Genomic DNA, 23,641 nt, shown 5'->3' with positions numbered 1-23,641 from the left:
ATTCCATCTGGTTTTGTGACACTTCATTCATTCTTTGTTAGCTTATGAACCTACATTCTGTCTTCTGATGCTGTGAGATGGGCCTTGGAGGATTGGGTTTAATTACTACAAAAATTGCAAATATTTACATTTCTGCTAGTGTATACTGGCAGGTGTGCCTTTTCTTGTGGAAATACATCATTGCATTTGTGATAGAGACATCAAAAAATCTGTTTCCTTTCCAAGTGGTTTTATTTATATCAACCATTGAGAAAACAATCATTTACTGGAGAAATAGTTTCTATTAATATTCATTATCATATGCCTCGAGAACCCATACACGAAATGTAATCACAGCCTCTATTAGTCCTGTAATTTGTGCACCTGACATGCAGTTATTTGAGAACACATTGGCACTAGTATTGACAGAAACTCTACGTTTGTGTTGTTGTACAGTGTGTGGAAAAGAAAGGAAAAGAAATGGTGGAAGAATATGCGATATTTCCACAGCACCACAAGATATATCCAGATCTGTCTGCAGAAATGGAGAGCTGCAAAAGCTTTCTATGGATACTGGAGGAAGAAGAAAGCTGGTGAGGTACACATACACTGAGGGGTTTGACAGAAGCTGAAGAAGGTTGGAAGATTTTACTTCGAGTTTGGAAATGAAGTTTTGAAAACGAACACAAAAATGTGTTTGTTATGGTTCAGTTGGGGATGGAGGGAAGGTGGAGTGATAGCTAACATGAGCAATTGATTTAGTGTAATAGCACACTGGAAACTTAGCAGAAGACACAAGAAGGAGGAGAAAGACTTCAGGGTGAGATTCATCTCTCCTAACTTTGGGGATAGGATCCATTTCATGGCAGTGTAGGCGTATAGAGAGTGATTCACTGACCAAACGTAGGAGTCTGCTTTGCAGAGAGACACATCGCTTCCTGGGCTCTGCCGACCACGTTGACTGGATCCCCAGCGCCGGCAGTGGGAGTGCAGACTTCCAGCTCACATGTAGACTCTTGCATTGCACCATCCCACACTACCTCCTACCCAGACTGGCTTTAGGGATGGGATTCGCTTTGTCTAATTTCAGATATCTCCACAGCTCTCTTCTACATCAAGCTGGTCACCCTGGGCTCCCTGCACAGTCAATGGAGAGACGCAGGTATTTTTAGGGAATGAGTCACGACTATGCAGATCTCTTCTTCCCTACTGTTGAACTATGAAACCAAAACCACTGTTGCTTTCTCTGATCCCATGATGCACACTTGCCTGTGTTTAGAAGAAGGAAAATGAGGGCCTATCACCCTGGCTTTGCTGTAACATGAAGAACAGGGATTTGCAGGGTTAACTTTACATGGAAGATAGGTTTCTTCCCAACAGCTCAGTTCCTGTATATCCATCTTTGTGCATATTGCCCAGGGAATGACATTGCTGCCAATTCTTCCACGGCCCTAATTCAGGCACCAAAATCTGCAGCCAGGTGCAATGACAAACTCACATTTGTGATGCCCCATTCAGCCTGCTCAGAACATGAAGAACTTATGGGCTAAACCCAGTTGATGTTGGACCCAGCCCCGTGCTGAGGCTTCCGTGAAACCTGTTCCAGGCACACGTGTATTTTCTGGGACTTGGAGCTCATCTGGGACCCACTCTTGCAGAAATTATTACTTCAGCAAAGTATTTGCCAGAGGGAATTGTATGGAAAAGCTTACTGTGATTTGGGCTTTATTTCCTTAGAGTTATTAATTTAGGGAAAAGCTGCTTTTACCTGTTCTCAGCTTCTAAGATCTTGTGCCAATAGTGCTCCCAGTTGTGAGACCAATAAAAATGAAAACAAAACCCATCACTTTGTATATCGCTTCTCTCCTTCCCCCAGTTCATAAGGTCCCAAGGTGCCTCACAAAGTGCACATAATTATGCACAGAAGAGACATTTAGCCATCATTCAAAGGATGGTGACTATTCAGCAGCCAGCTGGACTGTTAAACTGCTGTTTTGGAAAGGAAGTGAAGAAAATTACTGAAAGCCAGGGAAAACTGAGGAAGAAATTTAGGTAAGTGGGACGTAATTACCTGAGCAGTGACTGAGCCAGGTTACAGGAGCAAAACATCTTCACTGTTTGGGTTTGCAAGTGCCATCAAATCTTCCTGGATCAGGACTCTGGTCTTCTGGTATGTATGAGAGGAGTCAGTTCTCTTTGAGCAATAGTACTGTTGGTGGGCTACGGTCTGAGCCAACACCACCAAAATGATTCCTTGTAGGATTTCAGCCCTGTTGCCACCCTTAGCCAAATTTGCTTAGTTTTAATAGAAGTCTGAAATCTCTTCTGAACAAGAAACTGTTGATTTAGTACCAAGCCATGGATTTTCTAAGTGCAAAACACAGAATACAACAAGCTACACATCTGTCTCTGCATAGAAAGATGCAGTCCAAAGCCACTGGAGACAGGAAGAGCTTATTCAGCACTCTCACTGAGCTCCATTAATCCACATATTTAATACAAACACAACAGTAGAACTAATTCTGGTTCTGATGTAGAAAGCAGATGTAAAGGGTGTATGTCAGAAAATCCAGCTTTTCATATTACCCATCATTTGTGGTTTGGATGTTAATACTGTTGTCAGACCTCTTAGGATTATCTACTTGTCAAGAAGAGAAAAGTAGTAGTACTTTCTGTTAGGCAAATGTTAAACCACATAAATGGAGCTAGTCCATCGCCAGCGGCCTTAGAGAATTGTCTAAATATCCAGTGTGCTTATCCTGCTGTAGAACTAAAACTTGTTTAGTTAAGTGAATCTAATTATTCTGATTTTGTATGGAGTGGAAGATCATCAAAGGTGACTCCATTTTCTGTGCTTTGGTTTCTGAAGCTCAGTGAAGTTATACCAGAGGAGGCCAACATTCATAGGCTGGCAGCATACCCAAGAGCTCACCCCCACTGAGTACTTCATAGGCTGAAAATCTCATGCAGATATCTGAAGAAAAAGACCCAGAAATGAGTAGCAAAAACGTATAAATTTATTTCCCATCCTCTGGGACCTGACCTCTTGAATTCCTGTTGCACCTCAAAGCATAAGTCCTTCCTGCAACAGATTCCTATATGCCCTCAAAGAAAAACATGACAGCAAGATGTGGAAGAAAAGTGTAGAGAGTTGTCTGTCAGGGGCAAAGCTGGGGCTGGTAGCTGAGAGGTGATGGGATGAAAAATACAGCTGGTGATTTCAAGGGCACAGAGTTCCCTGAAAAATCAGTCAAAAAGCTCTTCCTCTGGCTCAGCCCTTGCCAAAATCTGTGAAATGCTCCTCATGCAGAGGCAGCCACTGTCGCCTGGGCAGGCTGGGGCAATAGATGAGTCCCTGTGCTCTGCGGCACGCTCCCCTGCTCCTGGGAAAGCCAGGGAAAACAAAGAGCAGCATTACCATAAGGTAAAAATTCTAGTGGGGGAGGGATATTTAGTGCTGGTTCTTGTGATCTTTACCATCTGTAGAACAGATGGAGCTTCATTATGAGGAAGGGAACACCTTGAGAAGCATTATAATCTCACACCAGCCTGGAAAGAAGCAAAACCTGACTGCAGTCAAGATCTCAGGGAGGATTTTGACTTGTTTTAATGAAGGTTTAGGGAGCAGGGAAAAGAGGCTAATGAATTGTTGGCCAAAAAAAAGCAGCCATTAATTTTGTTAGCATCTGAGACAAGAAGAGCAGGAAAGGCTTTATTTAGATCACTATCTGAAATAGCAAGATATATATTTTTTAATCCTCATACTCATATCTCTGAGCTGAATTCAGCTGGGTGGTTTTTGTTTGCAGGGTTTGGTACATACACTTTTATTTTTGTTTGTTTAACCTTTGTGTCTGCACCCTTGATCTGCCCTTTGGAGCATCTCTAAATCTGGCATTCTCACAAATCCCCAACTCACAGCAAATCTTCACTCTACTCTCTGTGTTCTTCCTGCATTAGCATGCAAATAACAAGGAAATTGCAAGATTCATCCAGCTCGTGAGAGGTGGATGCAGAACAGATCTGCAGGGAGGCTGTGCAGGCATTCCGGCCTCACATGGAGGGAGGGATCCTGCTTCAACAAGCCTTGTAATGGGGGACTGGCAGCCCCTAACCCCCTGGCAAGTCTGCACCTGGCTTCTACACTGCAAAGCCATAAATCAGCTGCAGGACACACCACAGGCCCTTAGGTTTCTCCACCCTCCTGATAAAACAACAGAAGCCAGCTGAGCTTCAAGTGTGAAATGAAATCCAGGTGAGTTGAAGGGCTGCAGAGACAACAGCATAAAGTTCCAGATCTCTAAGGGTGATGAAATGAAGCTGTGGGAAAGCAGCCTTTGCACTTGATGATTTCCTAAGAGTCCCTTTTGCTGGTTTGCAGCTATTCCTGAACCCTCAGACTGGTCCCATTCATGTAACTCAGCATATTCTTCTTGCTATTGTATATTTGCTTTGTTTTCTGCTCTAAACAAAGAGCAAGGGACTGGGCATTAGGAGTCTAGCTATGGACTTTCTCTAGCTTCTCTGTGTAACTCAATTCCTTACAGCTCTTTAGCTCTCCCATCTCTTCATCTGTGTTTGTGCATTGCCTAGCACAACAGGGCTTGGGGCTCAGCACAGCCTCTAGGAAGCAGCACCACAATACAATAAAGATGTGCTCCTTTTGAAACTCTCCCACCTCCATGAATAGATGAGAGCTTGGTTTTGATCCAAGCAACCTTATCCACAAAGTACAGAGAGAACCTGTCATGGTGTGAAATACTGAACTCTGCTTCTATTTGGAGAAAAGCCACAATTTATCAAACTAGCACCACTAGGAGCGGATCCGTCTGCCTACCTAAATCCTCCTTGTTAGCTAATAGCAAGGCAGGGAGTTTTGTCTTACATATATTTTATTTTTTAAAACTGAGATGATCGTTTATTCAAAGTGTAACGACTGCAATAAATGGGACTTGCAACAGATTCAGAATTAACATAATGATATTTGATAATAATCATAACATTTCATAATATTGATTGCCTGTGAGAACTGACAGCACAAGAATGTGCCAGCTGTCTGTACGTGTAACGTCTCCTAGCTTTTAACTTTTTGTCTCCCAAAGAAAGTTACCAACTGAGAACTTTTTATTAGTTCATTTTCTTATTTATTTATTTGAGTTAGTTCATTCATGCAGAGGGAAAGAGAGATGACAAAACTGCAAGTATTTAAGTGCCTTCCTAGGAAGGGAGAGGGATTAAAACCATGGTCACAGCCCAGACTGTAGACTCATAGAACTGCTTAGGTTGAAAGGGACCTTAAAAATCATTGAGCTCCAACTGCCTGCCGTGGGTAAGGTTGCTAACCACTGGATCAGGCTGCCAAGATGTATTTTCTGGTCTCACTACCTCTTGCATGGCCAGGCACCATCTCTCAGAAGAGGAAGGCTGGATTCAGACCCCCTTGGTTGTATGTTGGGGTTCTACAGGCTCCAAGAATCTGTACCCAGTCTCATGGGTAGTTGCCCAGCAAGGTTGTGGATGTTCTCGTTCTAGAGAGATTCAAGGCCAGGCTGGGCGGGGCTTTGAGCAACCTGGTCTAGTGGGAGGTGTTCCTGCCTATAGCAGGGGAGTAGGAACTAGATGATCTTAAAGGTCCCTTCCAATCCAAACCATTTCTATGACTGTGTTCCTATTTGTAGCCAGGGGTTGGACTCCTTACGGGTCCCTTCCAACTTGGGGTATTCTATAATTCTTTGAATCATTTTTACCATGGATCTATGCAGATGTCAGGTAGGGATTTGAGTTTTCAGGTTCTCAGCATCCTGTGAAAATGTACGTGTGTCAAAAGAAACACTCTGAGTCACTGATCATATCCAGTGAAGGAACACAAAGATGATGGGGGCCTATACAAGGCAAGGGAACTGTTGAATCATGGCCTAAACCAAAGATCAATCACCTGAGGCGAGCACTGAGTCAGCCTCGGGAGCACAGGTGAAGGTAATTCACCTTTGTGACCAGAAGGGGTGGAGTCTGGCTCCACCTCTCCTAGACCTCATTTAAGGGCTGACCACCACTGGAAAATGATCTTTCTCTGGAGTTTGCTTCTTTGGAGTTTTCTTCTGTGAGCCTAGGGTATGGGTGAGTATTTTTCTTTATTGTCTCTATTGTAATAATCTTTTTAGTTATGCCATTTATAAGCTATCTTGACTACAATGCTACTTAGCATTATTTCATTCTGTTAACCTTACAGGGCCTGGAGCATTTGTATTATAGGGAATTATTGCCATATCTATCACAACATAGAGGTAGAAGCACTTCTCAGTGCTGAGAAACAACTGTGAGCAGAGACATATGTGTATCAGAGAGATCCCTTGAGCTGTCAGCTCCTTGTTTCAACACTTTACCTACATTCTGTCATAAGTTATAGTGCAATCCTGGAAATTATCAGTGAGGAATTAGTTATGCTCATGGAACATAAGGATATTCTGGGAACATCTGTGATTGGCATTTTCTACCATACGATGAAGTTTAACAGCATCATGAAATTAGCTTGAGATACAATATCTGGGAGAGAGAATGGGAAGAAAGAACGGGGAGAGAGTCTGTTGGCTTAAGAATCCCTCCAAAGAGCGTGGGATAAGAAAATAAGGAGGCTGGTGGAACAGTCAGTCCCTGTTTGGCTAGCTGGCTGCAGATTGAAAAGATCAAATATTTACCTGTGTTCCCAGTGCAGAGGAGTTGCTGGATCTCCAGCTGACTGGGAGGAAAACAATTCTGAGTGCTGTTAAAATAACTTAATGCATAATGCAGTTTTCCAGCCCATACTCTAATATTCAGCTATACCTGTGCTGTTGTAATAATTTCCCTCCTTGGAGAAAGGTGAACTGGGGAAGAAAATATACGTTGAGATGCTTGACTCCTTGTGCTGGTGGATGTAAAACCAGCAGACCTGCATCAAGCATTGTGGGTGAAAGAAGAACAAAGTTCAAAAGGCGTTGGGCTTTAGCTTGGTATGCTCTTGCCCTTTAAAGCCTTGGTGAAATCCTGAAGCTTTCACCTAATGTTGATTTGTCCTTGCTCAAGGAAAACATTCTCTTACAGTGGTGGATAAGTTGCCAGAGGAAAGTCTTAAGGATTTGTCTGATAATGAAAAGGTGATCGGAATGGCTGTGAAAAAAGCCTAAAATGGTGAGAAAGTAGCAGCAGAGTGGTTTGAGAATAATACGTTCATTTCTCTGTGTGTATAGCTCCACTGCATCTTTTGTGTAAATGCTCAGCATTCCTGGAAAAGGAGAATATCAACCGAAGGTGACATTTCCAGGAATCTCTTTGAAAAGAATCATCCTCATATTCATTCACTGGAGACTGACAGTATACTTGTGTGTGAAATTGTAGGGCCTTTTGAGAGAGCAATTGAATTAAAGTTTGCAGTTGTTGGTCTGTGAGACAGGGAACTTTCCCAAACATATTGTGCTGTAGTCTCATCCTCTTTTTCACCCTCCCCATTAGTCTAAAAGTTGGTGCTAGAATTGGTAACACTAAATATTGATAAAATTGTTGATTTTAAGTAATTGGTCTGCTCTATGGAACTGCCACTGGAAACTAGATTTGAACTGTTTCCTAAGCACAAGAAATGGCCAAAGTTGAGCAGAAATGCTTAAGATGTTCTCCAGTGAAGACATACAAATGTTTAATGCAGTGATTTTATTATTATTATTATTTTGAGGATCTACAAAGGTGCAAGGCAGTATATTAAACATATCCTCTGGTTATTTCTTAGTGATTCCAGCAATCCAATGTGTGACCCACGTGTGTGGTAGCACGCAAAAATGGAAGGTTCATGGCTGAGAATAAGGGGGGAGTTTTTTGCTCTGCAGCAAACTGTTCAATGGTTAAGTTTTTGTAGCAGACCATCGAGCCATGGTCGCCCACTAATAAGCTACAGCCTACAGTTTTTTCATGCAGAGAACTTTTAAGTCCCATGTGTTTCATTTCTCTTGAGGGACTATGGAGAAGCCAGTTGGGATGATCTGTTGCCTTTCAGCCTGTGTACAGCTGCAAAGTTCAGTTGGAATCAGCCCTCTGGGAGACATTTATTGAGAAGAATTGAACACACTAGAGATGGTCTGCTGGAGAAGAGAACATATAAGAACACAGAATATCTAGAGAAATCAGAGACAAAATGAAAATCAGGGCTGGTCTTAGCTAGTAACCTGACCATTGGAAGAATGGCAGGAGAAAAGGTGATTTGGACATCTTTCCAAACAGTAAACTTGTTGGAACAATGACCAAAGTACTTTAGATGCCCTTGATAAATATCAGAGAGAAAAGTGCACCTGAGAGGACAAAGTTTGGTGTATGTGAGATCTGAATGCTTTGTTGGAGAGCCCTGCCTCCCTTGGTTACAGCAGGCTGATCAAGTTCACAAAGCTTGGAGGAGATCCCCAATGAGGAATCCTGACATTGATTCATCCTGACATTGGTTCCAGGAGAGTATGAGTTTAGATCCTTCCTTCTGCATATGGAGAAAGATCTCGAGGAGGAGGAAAGATAAAGCAATGCAGAGGGAAGGGAGGTTAAGTGAGCTGCTGAATGCACCCTGGTCTCTGCTTCTCATGCTAAGAAGCAATTGAAATATTAAAGGTAATAAAACATGATTTAGTTCATGCTGTGAACTTCAGTTATTTACTTCAGTTCACGCTTTGCATTTTATCTGCTGGGCCTCAGACTGTCTATGTTGATAAATCACAGTGTTCCAAGTACAGAAGGGGGGGGGGGGTAGAACAATTTATTTTATAAGTATTCAATTATGAAAGTAGGGGAGGAGGGAAAAATGCATGAATCAAAAAAAAATTTCTGGAGTTATAAATAACTCCAGTGTCATCCTTATTTTACCCTTTCTCAGCCAGAGATCCTTATCACCATTTTAAGGACAGAAATAGCAACTTGTCCAAGAAGGAAGGAATAAAAATGAGGTTTCTGACTGTTGTTGAATTTGTCCCCTCAGTAAAGTGACTATTTTCTGGAAGACTCTCAGTTAACTCAGATGCTAAAAGAGGAGCTGCTGCTGCATCTTTAGGGGGCTACCCTTAAAATGATGAATGGTGACGCTAATTGACAGAGGCCCTGATAATTAAATGGAAGCTTGAAAGTGATTTCCCTTTTCTCTTGTAATTCTACTGTTTTGCCACCCACAACAAAGGACAAAATGTCATTCATAACTTCTACTCAGCGGAGCTTCGTCACTTTATCTCTGTTTTAAATGTTATTTGAATGTTAGATCTTTACGTTTGCTTTTCTTTATTTAAGAAAAAAGACAAACCAATCACAATAGGCTTAAAACTGTCATTGAGAAGGTCATAAAATGCATATTGCTTACTGAAAGAAAGGGGACATCTCCCATCCTATCTGTTAAAGAAATACTGCAGGAAGTTTCTCTCTCTTGTTGGTGTTTATACATTCTTCGGTGTGCTCAGGATGGTACAAAGGGCCAGACTGACAAGCCTGCTAGTTGCTGAAACAGTGGCAGCATAGACTGCAGGCAGGGTGAGACGCTGTCATGCTAATATGTTTCAAGCCTGTTTTGGACCAGTCTGGGGTGAAAGAAAAATTGTGGAGTGAAAGAACCAGTGTGTGGCCCATGAAATTGTTTGTCTCTTTAGTCTAACATAGTAACATAGATGGTGGCTGTATGTGCCAGATTACAAAGAAAAAAAAATAAAAGGAAAAGAAAATGAAAATAATAAAATAGAAAACTAAAAAGAGGGGAAAAAATAAAACAGGATAAAATAGAGAAAAGAAAGGGGAAATAAAGAGAAGTTAAAGAAACAGGAAAAAATAAGAAAAGGGAAAAGAAAAAAGGAAAAGGGAAAGAGAGAGAGAAGGAAGAAGTCAAGGAGAAGAGAAATAGAGACAGAAAAAGGCGAAAGGAAAAGGCTTAATTAGAATTATTACTAAGCTAAGACTTGGCTAAGATTTACAAATGCAATGATTTCAGGGTGGTTGTATGCCACAATTGATGTGTGCAAACTGAAACACCTTAGAGATCTAATTTTCTGAAAGCATGCAACTGTCCTTTAATATTAAGATCATACTTCTTACACAGCACGTCTCTCCCTCAAAACCTAAATAACCCTTCTGGATATCCACCTTACATACAAACAAGACAAGAAAAAAGCCAATAGCTTGCAGGGAGTAGGATGTTTCTCTCTGTAAATTGCCTTTGGATCCTACCCAACTAAACATTAATTAAAAGAGGAAAGAATTCCCTAGATCCACAGTTTTCTAGAAAGTCCTTTTGGAACCTGAATGTATCCTTGGGACCTGAAAATACACCCAGCTCTGCGGTGAAATAGGTAGCTCAGGTGATTTTCCTGCTGCTCCTAGTTTTGTCAGACTGAGGGATTTTAAAACTGTCCAGAAACTCAATAGGTTTTGCTGGATCAGGGTCGAGTCCATTCTGCTGTTGCTGAAGGCTGTGCAGCAGTGTAGGAATCCTATTTTGGGGGGGGGGGGGAAGGGAGGATGAAATCTGAAACAGAGAGCATAGATGGCTAATGGGGAAAATAGTACTGAGTGGTTTGACGAGGATATCTTATTTAAATGCATTTTTGTAAGCTAAAATAATCTTCCATTTTTAAAATCTGCAAGTGGAATATTTGATAGACATTTTTAATCTTCAGATAGAGATTTGATAGACAAAGTGGTGAAGTGGGTATTTTTTGCCTTGCTTATGAGAGGAAGTTCATGGACCAGAAGATGTCAGTCAGCCTTTGGGAGTTCTGTTTTATAGTAAGTTATAATTTGTGTCTGGGAAGTCTGTAAGCTGTCTAGTTATTACTTCCACAAGTGTTGCTGTTGGGGTAGGAATGTTCCCACAGACATGAGGGTATGCACAGGGGATGGTACAGATGCACTCCCATGAAGTCTGGACCATGCCAAGCACCTTCAGAAAGGGGATCCCAACTGTGTTGCTTCATGAGCTCTTGCAATTAGTTGCACCTATTTGTAGGGGCAAATGTCCCCACCTGCACAGCTTACCTTCAGGAACTGAAATGGTTGGAGTGCAAAGAGAAGAGCTCATACAGAAAGTGCAGACACATCATCAGATATAAGCCCTGCACTGAAAAGCCTTTAGTAGATAAAGGAGCAGAGAAGAAATAGGAAAGGTGCTGAATCCTTATCCTCACAGCTTCATGAAGCTCCACTTGGATTAATTCTACACTTCTTTGTGCAGCAGGTGCTTGACAGAGCCTTGAATTGAACCCACAGCTTCACGTTTAGCTCTTTTTGCAAGGCAGGAGTCTAACTAAAATTAGACCAAAGCATTCTAAAGTTAGAACAGTCCATTGCATGTGCCTAGGTTCCCTTTGAATGCTTAAGAGCTGGTCTAGTAATTCATGAATACCAATTACAGTCCCCTACTTCTAAAATGACTGTGCTTCTTTCAGAAACTGGTTCCAAGCCATCTTCAACCTGCTGGATACTGTGCTTGATTCTATTCTTGCCCATTACTACCAGCTGCTTTCACATCACAAATGCCTCCAGCTTACCCTGAGCAGTGATGCTGTTCTGTGTTGCAACATTATAGCTGAAGATCATCATAAAATCTCTTGGATTCATTTGTGGCCTTTTCTTTTACATGTTCCTTCTGTTCCTGCTAATAAGTCTATGCTGCTGGGAAGCAGAACACATTCATCTGGCACGACATCTCCTTCCTTCTTTGCGATGGAAGGAGGCAGGAAAACTTGGGTGCATGAATGAGCCTGGAATGAAAAACTGTGGATTGAAATGCTGTAGGCACAATGCTACCCATCCAAGAGCTATGAGCTCTAGAGACCATCTTACAAAGCACGTGCTCTTGGGGAGGAATAAGTATTGATGTATTTCCTGGCATGTATACAGGCAATTCCAGTTCAGATGTTGTGTTTGTACCCACCAGACATTCTGCCAAGTTCCAATGAGCCAAGCAAATGCTTGGCTGAACATAAAAGTTATTTGGGGTTTGAGTCATGGTGGAAATGAACCTCCCTGAACCTTGAGGCCCCAGCCAGGGTTGCGAAATGGCTGTGTGTCTGGAGATCTCTCCTCTTCCATGAATAACAGCTTTGCTCAGTTGACTTTTGGAATCATCTTTTTTTTTTTTTTGTCCTAATAATTCTGCAACAACTTCTTGGGGGAATTTATCTTAATCCACAACATGCTCATGTTTCTGTTTGTCCTAATCTAAATTTAGGCTAAGAGAAAGCTACAATCCATCCCTACTGAAAGAAGAGCTAAGAGGGAGCTTTTACTATTTGCACAAACTAATGGAGATGCATCTCCTAATTCCCTCTTTGCCTCACAGATTGAAGCTGCTGCTTGCTTGCTGTTAAAGCTGGTAACTGATTATAAAGGTAGCAATTATTTTTACATTCCAGGATGCCCAGAACAGAGGCTAGGCAGGGAGCCTCATTACTAAACAGTTTTCAATATTTATTCATGTATGTAAATTCCACTGGTCGAAATCTTGACACATTCACAGCATCACATATTTCATTCAGTTTATCCTCTGTAATTGTTACCAACTGCTCAACAGCTCTGAACGATGAGTCCCATTGAGAGCAGGAGGTACAATAAGTGTAGTGGCTGTTGCTAAATAAATTATCTGAGAAGCTTGAGCACTGCATAAGACCTTCTTACATTTGAGCCTGAAGCATGGAGAGCACTGCTGATCAGTAGTTTGGTTTTGACTTTCACACCCAGTATTTGCGGATGTGTTTTGTTACCCAGACTTCTTGAGGCAAAGGTGGATGGCTCAAAGAGGTATAGTGAACACAAGATAGAAGAGGTCTGTAAGAGTCAAACAAATGTATCATGATTCCTCGTTTTTGGAAAATCTACAATACAAAATCACAGTGTGCAGCTTGTAGAAACTGATCTAGAGAGCTATGTGCATGTCATATTTTAGGAACAAAAATTTTAATGGGGGCATATACAAGAATGGGTAGAGATTGAAAAGAGGTTAATGTAAATTATGTTTTTTTGGTTAAAATTTATCTCCTGATTCTTCATCTCTGTCTGGAAAAAATTGTCACAACAGACTGTAATCAAAAGGACTAGTTCTGAGCAATTTCAAGGCCTAACTAGTTCAGAATCTGAAATGGTGGGCGTTGCAATGCCCGTATTTTTTCCTTAAACTATGCTTGCATCAATGGCCTTGGCATCCTTCTAAACACTTGGCAGTAACACTGAGCTTTGTGGTGTTGGTGCTGCAGAGCCAGCAGTCCTCTGCAGTGGTGTGGCCAAAGATAAGCCCAAGAAAATGGCTTTCTCAAATGTTACTGGGGGCACGTGTTGTTTACTTTCTTCTTGGATATATCACTGCTGAAATTACCTGTTGTGTTCTCAGTGCTGTGCCCCAGGGTGCTGCCTGCCTCTTAAAACATCAACCAGTTCAGCCAAGGGAGAGGGAACCCATGGAGAGATCTGAGCACTAATAAGACACAGATTATGCTTTCTACCTTCACGCAGGGCAATTTGGAAGACGCAATCAAACATGTCAACAGATGAAATAGAGTTGAATTTTTTCACAGGGCCAATCAACACCAGCACAGGGTAGAAGAAGAACAAAACACCTAAGGTTTTATAACATATCTGCAACTTGCTTGTTGCTTTAAGCAAGGCACAAGCGTTGAACTGAAGCCCAGAGAGGAGGTGGAAGAATTCAAATGTTATTACTACGTGCCACAAGTAATCACAGAGTAGAGACTTACACTGGGGAACCAAAAAGTGAATGGCTGGAGTCCTGAGTCCAGACAAGTGAAAAGTAATCAGGAGGCTGGATCTCACAGAAAGAAAATAGCGAAGAGACTTGTGCTCCCATTGAAAAACAAACAAAACTGATCTTGGCACAAAACTGGTCTTGGCCTTATTATTACTGCCTGAAGTTTAAGACCTGCATGCTAGTGATTATCATCTCATTGTGGAAGGAGAGTGACTGCTCCAGGCTCTGACTGAAATTATGGCATCTTGTCTCCATGTAGCACTCTTCTGCATCTTCAAGTGTGCCATGTATGTGGCAAGAGGCCATTGCTGAAACCTTGACACAAATACCACCTGCTACAGACAAGACATGCTGTGCTGATGTTCGTGGTTCTTTGACATTTGTTCTTTTTTTATTGTTTTCTTTGAACTAGGTGATGTTAGAGTGAAAGCATATGTTATCTGTTTTTATAAAGAAAATCATGACCAACCAGCTCACATAAATTACAGCTGCTCTTGTAACTTCTCATTAGCAAGAGCAGATTTGAGAGGATGTGGCTTGCGCTCACCCTGACAAGGTTCTTACATCGTGTCTGTCTCCAGAACAGGCTTCCAAACTAACGAGTTTTGTCCTTCTGCTCTTCCATGATGTAACCTGGCCCATCTGCTGAGTTCAGGCTGCATCACAAGCTTAGCAGGAATTACTGCTAAGAGAAGAGTGCGTAAATGATTAAAAGGAGACTTGACCAGATAAGATGTGAAGGCATTTGACAAAAAAGTCCACGTTGCTGTCATAGTAATTAATGGTGAAGAGCATTTTGGTGCCAGGAGTATTGTACTTAAGGAATTATATCAGCATGTTAAAAAATGCATCATGAGAGGGCACATTTCATTTGACTTACTTTCAAAAAGGAACGACTAATAATACAAAGACGTTAAAGTGTGTCAGCAGAGAAAATGATCCCTTCTTCTTGTAGTTTGCTGTAACCAGACACAATTACCGGGGGTCTGAAGGTGTGCCCTGTTGTTAAATTTGAGGTCACTGAGATTTTAGCTGTACCGTTCAGCATTGCAAACAATGTAGTGGGTGTCACAGATGAGCACACACAACAGAAAGATCAAAAGTTGGCAAAGTTTCCATGTGGAAGTGATGGTGTTTGACCACATCATTCATGTGGATGGATATTTAGGGAAAACTTTACTTCCAGAAGAGCAGGCAGACACTGGCACAGGCTGCACAGGGAGGTGGGGGAGTCACCATCCCTGGAGTTGTTCATGGTCCATGGAAATGTGGCACTGAGTGACACAGTTTAGTGGGCAGTATTGGTGGTAGGTAATGCAGTTAGAATAGATGATCTCAGAGGACCTTTCCAACATTCATATTTTATAGTTCTACAATTCTATGGTACAGTGTAGCATCCAACACTCTTCCTCCAATCCAGTCTCAGAAATTCTTCAGAATGCCAAATAAATTGTGATAAAAATGTGAGTACGTTGCTTAAAAATATTAAGAGATTTTGGTACAAGGAGGCTCCATCTGCACTAGTAAATGAAATGGTCCAGGTCTCTAAGGACAGGTAGCCCAGCCCAGCTCCCCTGTGTGTAGGTAATCTCTTCTACCACAAAACAAACAGGTCTGCTCTCTGCTGCCTCTTGACAATTCCTGCTTTGATGTATCCTGAGGAATGTTTAAGATCTTTGTTAGGGGAGAAGTTAGGGGACTGGTCAAAACAGTCAGTAGTAGTTCAGCTCAACCTGAGCCCGCACTGGGCCTGGGCTTCTTCCTTCCAGCCCCAGTGTTTTTAGTTCTGTTAGTTTATAAATACATCACCACTTGTTCAAAGATGTACTACAATTTTTCTCACTACTTTTCAAGTTTTACCTTTAACCCACTTCTGAAGTGGCTGCAGGAGGTGGTGAAGTAATCCTTGTTCATAACAATCTTTGTATTGTATGTCTGCACACAATGTCCCTTGGGATCCAGCCCCAGTATTGGATATGTACTAGACATGACTATTTTAGCCATCACTTTTCTATTCAAGCTGTAGGATGCTGCTTTGCTCTCCCTTTCATTTGATGGCATCATCTTCTTTTAGCTTTTTTGTTTTGTGTTGAGGAATGTTCCTTGATTCTGAACTGAACAGAGGTCACTAGTGGGAACTCTGCATCCAAAATGCTGGAGAGTGAGAGAAAAACTACTCAGCTTTGAGGGACAACTTCTGGTTGTTAGGATATATTATGAAATTTGCCTTCATTTCCATTCTTGCAGCAAAGGAGACTACCATGTAAATATAGGTCAAAGACATGTCCAGTCTGTGCTCATCAGCTTTCTGGCTAATTTTCCAATGACGTGTTCCTTGGCAGTAACTTGCACCAACTGGGGTGTGTTGGCATTTTACATCCATTCTGTATGGCTATTGATCTTCATAGGTCAGGAATCCATTGCCCCCATAGCATGAAAAAATCATTGAGTTTGGAAAGACCGCTAAGATCATCTAGTCCAACATAGCATGTTGGAAAAGAAGTTGAGAAAGGAGAATGAGTGACACCAGGGGACAAAGCTGCCGTCTGGGGGCTGAGGCCCTGAAAGAACAAACACTCTAGCTGAGCTTTGTGTACTTCCCCACTAAGTGTTAGATGCTAAGTCTGATTAATACAGCCTTCTCTTGCTTTGTCATCAAAACCTTTGGTGTTGTCTAAATTCATGAAAAACATGTTTCTTTTACCAACAAATTGATTTGATTTTCTTTGATAAATTATGAGTTACCATAAAAGAAGAAGCGCTCTGTGTGCCTGGTGACAACTTCCTTTGAGGTAGAGTGTATTAATCTACATACCACATTTGCTTTGAAGTCAGAACAAAATCCTGAATCGTGATGTGTGTGCATGAAAAAGAGACAGACGGCGAGGTCGATTCTGCTCTGCCGTATCTGTGTAAATTCGAATCAATGCCAAGGCTGAAACTACGATCAAGGTTGGGCCCACTGTGTAATCTCCAGGCATATACCATGCTCAGTAGGAGCAAGAGGAAAGAGATAAGTGAAAATTCTCCATTTTAGCTATATGTCTCTCTTTGGTGGAAGGTGCCTTGACTGGAAGCAACAGATAATCTTGCACATTAATGGTAATTTAATTAATAATAATGATTAATATTGTGTATCTGTGTGGAAGAGTGTAAAGTGAAATGGAAATGCAGAAATTCAAAAGAAACAATTACAGTAGTAAATATCAGTGTGACACAGGTGAAATAACTCAAAATGCTTTTTACTGACAAAGTGTCAGCAAGACGTAGAGCCTGTTTCTCCACTCACACCAGTTTAGCACCCTCATAACTCACTGGATGGCAACAGAGAAATTCTTCATTTGTGCTGGTTCAAGAGGGTCAGACAGTTACCCAAATTTCTCCGTCCAGCTCCCACATTTCCTTTTGCCATAATCTAACCTCTTCCTTCCCAAAGCTGCCATTGCTGAAGCCTGTTGCTCCTGCTCTGACAGCTCCAGAATTGCACAGAGAAGCTGTGGATGCCCCATTCCTGAAGGTGTTGAAGGTCCTGGACGATCTGATCTAGTGGGTATCAACCCTGACAAGAGAGTGGTTGGAACCAGACAATCATTAAGATCCTTTTCAACTCAAGCCATTCTATGATTCCACTACTCAGTATTCCTCACTTTTCTTGCTGTGATCTCCCACTCTCTCTCCTTTGGCCAAAACACGTACCTCAATATCACTCCTGATTTAGGATATAATATAATTTGCCTTATGATTTATACTTCCCAGGTGTCTGCTAGCACACCTTGGTCAAGTAAAGCTACTGGGCAGAAGGATGTGGAAAAATGATCACAGGCATATGCGAGGATAAGTTGAGAAAACCTCAGGATAAAATACAGAGGCAGTGAAATCATTGGGAAGGACTGTTTCTGTTACTGTCATTGCTGAAGTCCATACCACAGCCCATAATACTCAAAGCCTCAGAAGCAATAAATCCATGTCCAGTGAGAGGGGTCTCACCTGCAGCCTGGTGAGGATGTACTCTAGAGTGGGTGGAGGCAATGTATCTCCACCTAGCACAGAGTCACTGGGGCTGGAAAGTGTCTTTGGAGATCACTTGGTCCTATTCCCCCTGATCAGAGCACGGTCAGCACGGGCAAGGCATGCAGGGCTTTGTCTGCTGGACTTTTGAGTATCTCCTAAGAAGGAGATGCCACCACCTCTCTGGGCAACCTAAGCCAGTGTTTGACCAACCTTAATGTAAAAAAAGTCTTCTTTAAGTGCAATTTCATGGTTTAAATTTATGCCCATTGCCTCCTGTCCTGTCATTGGATATCACTGAGTTGAATCTGGCTCCGTCTTCTTTACACCCCGACAGGTATTTATACTCATTGATATAAAGTCTCTGCTTTTCTCAGGCCTAAGCAGTCCCAGCTCTTGCAGCCTCTCCTCCCCAGTTCCTTAATCCCTTTTGTAGCCTTTCAGTAGATTGACTCCAGTATGTTCTTTTCATACAGATGAGACCAGAAGTGGATCCAGCACTGCAGATATGTTTCAAGCAAGCAGAAAGGATTCTTCAACCTGCTGCTGTCACAGGAGGCTGTTAGCTTTCTTTGCTGCAATGGTGCTTTGCTGAGTTACGTTTGAATTAGAACCCCAGGTCAGTTTCTGCCATGATGCTTTCCAGCTGGTTGGCTCCCAGCATGTAGTGATGTATGGGTTTGCTCCCCTTCAGATGCAGGAGCTGTAATGTCCCTTTGTTAAAGTTCATGAGATTCCTACTGGTCAGTTCCTCTAGTCTGTTGATGCCTCTCTAAATAGCAGCAAAACCATCAGCCAATCCTTCCTGTTTTCTGTCATCTGCAACTTTGCTGATGATCCACTCTTTCCTAACATTTGGGTCATTATTGAAGATGCTGGACAGTATTGTCTCCACTAGTGACTGGTCTCTGTTTTGTGCTGCTAATCACAACTGCTTGGCTTTAGGTGCCCTGCCAGGTCTCAGTCCACCTCACTGTACACTTCTCTAGCCTATATTTCATCAGTTTGTCAATATGGATGTTATATGAGTCAATGTCACAGGCCTTGTTAAAATGGCAATAAACAATATCCACTGTTCTCTCCTCAGCCACCAAGCCAGTCACCTCATGATACACAACTATCAGTTTGGTCAGGCAGGATTTCCTCTTCACAAGTCCAAGCTATCTGCTCCCAGTCATGTTTTCATCCTTCTTATGGCTTCCAGGAAGATTTGTGCCATCATCATCTTGAGGATCAAGGTGAGCCCAAGTGGCCAATGGCTCCCCAGATCTTTCTTCTTTCCTCTTTTGGAGTCAGGAATGACATTTGGTTTCTTCCACTTCTCAGTCACCTCACTCAGTCACCGGTGACTTTTCAAAGATAATTGAGTAGACTCTCAATGCCATTGGTCAGATCCTTCAGTGCTCATGAGTACATTCCATGAGGTTTCATGGACTTCATTTTAAATGTTGGTTTAGGGTTAGGTCTTGGTATCTTGATCAATACTTTCCTACTGGTCTCATGGTACTGGGATTCCTGAAGACAAGATTTACCAGGAAAAAAAAACAGTAAAGATCCTTCAGCACAACATCTAGCAATGAACAAAAATGAAGATTCCCTTCCTTTTTTCCCTCATAAATATTAAAAAAAAAGTGTATAAACTGAGATTAAACTAAGTAGCACATAGAAGCCAATTTTAAGAACTTATTCAGTTAGATCCTCCCTAGTGCTTGTGAGATTGCCAAATAAATTCTTTTCTTATTAGAATAGGAATCTCTTTGACTTATCAAGAATGTTTCTATGACACAGTCTAGTCTTCTGCATTTTCCTTCCATGCCTATAAATACTTTAGAGTCTAGTTTATAAATACTGTAAAGGCTTGCCTATAAATACTGTAATCTTACTTACGCAGAAGTCAGTTGGGGTCTTCAAATAGTTTCCCTTTATACATACCTGATGGTATTATTTGGGGTTCTTCTCAGCATGTGATAGCAAGAGAAGCAACCAGGAAGGCAAAGATGCAATCTGTATGTTGGATCTTTTTCAGCAATTATTTTGGTGTGTGTTATATGAAAGAGATCTTTTGCATCTACACCATCTTTGGCGTTTCACTTTTTTTTTTTTTTTTAATATATATATATCTATGTATATATTTGAAGGGTGGGTGAGAGAGGAAAGAATTTGTTTGGGATCTTATCAAGAAAGAAAATAACACACAATACATATTATAAAAGAAGAGGCATACTGTGCTTTTTTTACTTTTTTTTATTTCCACTGGCCTACTGCCTAAGGGAAACATTCGCTGGCAAATCTAAAACTTGTTCAAAACCCTTTGGAGAAGCAGACTATTATTAAATTATTTATTTTATCTTTGAAGTGCTTCCATTTTTACACTGTTAAGGATTTCTCTGTAAAAGCCAGGGTGCCTGAGAATATTTGGCCTGTAGTGATCTTTGAAACATAAGCTTCTTTTTTTTTTTCCCCTCTCTGCCTTTTCTTCTTTCCCAGTTTCTTCCCAGTATGAATGATGATTTGTCTGATGCGGAGTGCTTGTACCCACTGGGGAAATTTTAGGAGATCTTTAGTAACTGGAGACAACTAATGCCTGATTTGCTCCGTGTTTGCTTAAGTTTTTTTAAGAGAAGCAAACCTGGAAGAATCAGAAAGCGTGGGAGACATATTCAAATGTTCTCAAGTGATTATTAAAATGTTATGTAATTAACTGTTAAGATCATGCCTGTAGCAGCATCTTTTGAAATACCTGTGCTAGCAGCACCTTCTGAAACCAGCTAAGGAAAATAATCCATTTGCAAGGCTACCTGCCATTGAGACATACACACTGGAGACCCAGTTTAATGGGAGAACTTCCACTGACTTGCGTGGGCTTGGATGGAGCCTGAGGAGAGCTCTGCTGTGGTTCCTCAACATGATCCCTGCAGGCTCAGAGAATGGAGAACCATATTGCCATATGATGAGTGTAGTGCTTCGTGCTGGGGTTACTCCGAAGGAACTGCATCAGAGCTAATGGGGCTGAACCCTCTGCGGGTGGTGGGTACAGGGAGGGGTGCAATGCTGGATGTGGTGCTGCTGCCAAGGGGAGTTGCACTGCTTGAAAACAACAAGACCATTGCTGGTTCTGCAGGGTTTCTTACCAGGCTGTAGAAAAAGAGGACACAATGTACAGGCTAGCGTGGGAGCCTGATTAAAAAAAAAAATGTCATTTATAGCAGTATTATGGGATAAAACTACCCTAAACAGTGAGAAGTTAGCACAATGGTAATCATAGAATGGCTTAGGTTGGAAGGAATCTCAAAGCTCATCCAGTTCCAACCCCTCTGCCATGGGCTGGCTGCCCACCACCAGCTTAAGGCTGCCCAGGGCTCCATTCAGCCTGGCCTTGAGCACTTTCAGGAATGGGGCACCCACAGCTCTCTGGGCAAGCTGTACCAGGCCCTCACTGCCCTCTGAGTAAAGAATTTCCTCCAACATCTAACTTGAATCTCCCCTCTTTCAATTTAAAACTGTTCCTCCTTGTCCTATCACTATCTTCCTGTGCAAAAAGTTGATTTCAGTCCTGCTTATAAGCTCCCTTTATGTATCAGAAGCTGTAATGGGAGACATCCCTCAACAGAGGGGTTGCTGAGACAATTGATGTTCCCTGCAGTGGGTTACATGCCAGCTAGTACCAACCCATAGTGCTCACTGGTCTTCCCTGAGATACATGCAATGTGGTGAATTTCTAGCTCTCAAGATTACTGGTAGTGAGATGCTTTCCCTTTCATCTAGCTCCCTGATTGAAGGGTGCAGCTAAAATGCACTGAAAGCCTGTACATTTATATCACTGAACTTCATTTCACAAGGGAGAGCTTCAGTGTTGTTCTGTGTTGTCTTGTACAACCTCCTTCTTGCTGTCTTACCTGCATTTGATGATTAGGTAAATGAGTCCTTTCTTTCCTGTAAGTAATGGGCGTTTTCACTCTGTAGAGCAGACTGGGTTGCACTGGATCATCTCACGCTTTTTGCACTCAGCATATTGCTTGTCATTAGAAATCTGCTCATCTTCTCTTCATTTCTAAGGCCAGTAAAGTGCACATGGCTGTAAATGCCTTCCAGGTGCTGCCTCTGCTCCCACAGCTCTACTTCTACAAAATATTCAGAAAGTAATGTGCTGAAAGTGCATCTTGGGGTGGGTTGCCCTAAATCTAAAGCCATGCTTTCGGGTCAGGTTGGTCACCTCTGCGGATCTGAATTTGAGCAGCCATGTATCTGCCCTCCCACAAACAGCCAGGAGCAGGCAGGATGGAAATTATCTTCACCATTATGGGAAGCCTAAATCCATGGTCTGGCAGAACAATCTCTGATACGAGGTTAATCTGTGAATAGTTCTGAACAACTGTTGAGGCCCTAGCAGACCAACGCTGCATGTCCTGTGGTCTTAAATCCAGCACTTTGACCCCAAAGCCAGAAGGGGCCTATCATCCAGCCAAGGCTTAGGGCTGCTAGAGATTCTGTATCATCCAGGAGTTGGACTTGATGACCTTTAATGGTACCTTCCAACTCAAATGATTCTATGATTGCAGTGGGAAAGCATGAATCTGCAGTGTCAGGTGTCCACATCTTTTTTTTTCATTAAATAACTTCAGCAAATGTAAATAATGACTGTGGGACAGTAAAAGCAATATTTAAATGTTAATAATTGAGAGGTTTGTGTTACTGTGGGCAGCCAAGAGAACAGGCCAGCCTGTGATTTCTTAGACAGCAGTGAGAATTGGTGAGGCCATATTTCTGCCCTTAAAAAGGGCAACTTTGGAAAAGTCCTGCTAAAATCAAAAGAATTGCATGTGCTTGTGGGTGTCCCTAAGGCAACTGCTTCTGATAGACTGAGGGGTTACCAGTGCAGGGTACAAGGAAAGAAAAGCCATTCTCCTCATGTACAACATAAAACCCAGAGCCAATAAACAGCATTAGATTTATGTTCCCCAAATAATGATTTTTTTTCATCTTTTTAACATTTTCATCTGCTACTTGCAAAGCCCTACACTCTAGCTCCCTCTTAGCAGATGGAAATTGAAGGAAAAAAAAAAAAAAAAGACAGTATGTGCTGGCATATCCATATGGCATTCAAGTGAGAAATCACTTGGAACACAGGGCCTCGTGTGGGGTCACAGCCTCCATACGTTCTTTGATGGGTGCAAAGGGTCCAGAAACTTGTTGCTGCCGTAGCAGCAGGGGAAAGGGTTTGGTTCAGCACAGGCTGAAAATCACTGCTGGAGGAGGAGGAGAAGAAGACATGAGCTATGAACAGCCCTCAAGGTACTTAGTTCCCTACCTGCCCTTGAAATCTTGGGCACCATTGAGAATCTGGACCTGAGTGCTTTTGAATGATTTCCAGCCTCTTGCTGCAGAAAGATAATTACAACACAGCAGATATATGCTGGCTTTATCGTGTATGATAAACCTGATCTCAGTGAGGCTCTCTAGCACTGAAGATCTGCAGAGGATGCTGCGTGATGTGTGCGGAGAGTCTGGGCGATGCAGGAGCCTCATGTGGGCATTCTGTCTTATCAGAAGGACATGTGAAGACGGCATGTGCTACAGCAAGAGGATGAGTGGATAAAAGACACCTTCACACATTGTTCTGAGCAGCTCAGCACTCTGTTCAAGTCTTCTGAGCAGCTACATGAGTGCCAAAGACTGACTTTGAGCAGTCTTTTCTCTAGTCCCCCTGCATTATATAAACATGCTCCACAGTCAGCTGGTATATCCATCTTCAGATTTTCATTGACATCAGCAGGTTTGGCATCAGTCCTGTGTACGTATAGATCTGTCTGTGTAACTCTCCTAGCTGTTTACATGTCTGTCTTACGTATTTATTTTCCCTAGTACCCACCACTGCAGTGTATAAGGCAGGAATCATCCTCCACAATGCCA

At 42.1% G+C, this 23,641-nt stretch overlaps 1 protein-coding gene and 1 long non-coding RNA gene across 4 annotated transcripts in view; one reads left to right on the top strand and one right to left on the bottom strand.

Moving 5' to 3' along the window:
• The window catches only part of LOC136053936 (sodium channel protein type 5 subunit alpha-like), a 562,080-nt gene that overhangs the window by 96,175 nt on the left and 442,264 nt on the right, over positions 1–23,641 (bottom strand). The window lies entirely within an intron of this gene.
• LOC136053950 (uncharacterized) overlaps positions 4,111–23,641 on the top strand; it is a 55,184-nt gene continuing 35,653 nt past the window's right edge. The window contains exon 1 of the long non-coding RNA XR_010622696.1: positions 4,111–4,234. This is a non-coding gene — a long non-coding RNA (uncharacterized LOC136053950). The remainder of the gene's footprint in view (positions 4,235–23,641) is intronic.

This window comes from Cyrtonyx montezumae, unplaced genomic scaffold, assembly GCF_038088225.1.
Source record: "Cyrtonyx montezumae isolate F1298 unplaced genomic scaffold, pur_monq_1.0 scaffold_32, whole genome shotgun sequence".
Taxonomy (NCBI): Eukaryota; Metazoa; Chordata; class Aves; order Galliformes; family Odontophoridae; genus Cyrtonyx; species Cyrtonyx montezumae.
The sequence above is the reverse complement of the archived record's forward strand: the minus strand, read 5'-3'. Positions and strand labels throughout refer to the sequence as shown.